Raw genomic sequence first — 784 nt, 5'->3', positions numbered from 1 at the left:
AGCATAACTATAAACATCACTCCCCTCTTGTTAAAATGGAAAACAGTGGTACTCATTGTATATATGCAAAAGTTCTAACCTACTTATGTGTCTGGACGCCAAGAAAATTTTGGAGACCAATGTAATTCCATGGTGGATGGGGAGCATAGCCACTAACATCCCTGTCCACATTTTAAAAGGAAAAATAGTCGGATTTGCTCTATATACGCAAAAGCTCTAACCTACTTATGTATCTGGACACCAAGAAAATTTTGGGGGCCAATGTAATTCCATGGTGGATGGGAAGCATAGCCACTAACTTTCCTTTCCATGTGTTAAAAGAGAGAACTGTGGGACTCGCTCTATAAATGCAAAAGCTCTAACCTGCTTATTTTTCTGGGCATCAAGAAAATTTTGAGGACCAATGTAATTCCATGGTGGATGGGAAGCATGGCCACTAACATTCCTTTCCATGTGTTAAAAGGGAGTACTGTGGGACTCGCTCTATATATGCAAAAGCTCTAACCTGCTTATTTTTCTGGGCATCAAGAAAATTTTGAGGACCAAAGTAATTCCATGGTGAATGGGAAGCATAGCCACTAACATTCCTTTCCATGTGTTAAAAGGGAGAACTGTGGGACTCGCTCTATATATGCAAAAGCTCTAACCTGCTTATTTTTCTGGGCATCAAGAAAATTTTGAGGACCAATCTAATTCCATGGTGGATGGGAAGCATAGCCACTAACTTTCCTTTCCATGTGTTAAAAGGGAGAACTGTGGGACTCGCTCTATATATGCAAAAGCT

The sequence above is a fragment of the Macrobrachium rosenbergii genome, chromosome 3 (assembly GCF_040412425.1).
Source record: "Macrobrachium rosenbergii isolate ZJJX-2024 chromosome 3, ASM4041242v1, whole genome shotgun sequence".
Classification (NCBI taxonomy): Eukaryota; Metazoa; Arthropoda; class Malacostraca; order Decapoda; family Palaemonidae; genus Macrobrachium; species Macrobrachium rosenbergii.
This window is presented reverse-complemented; position numbering follows the sequence as displayed.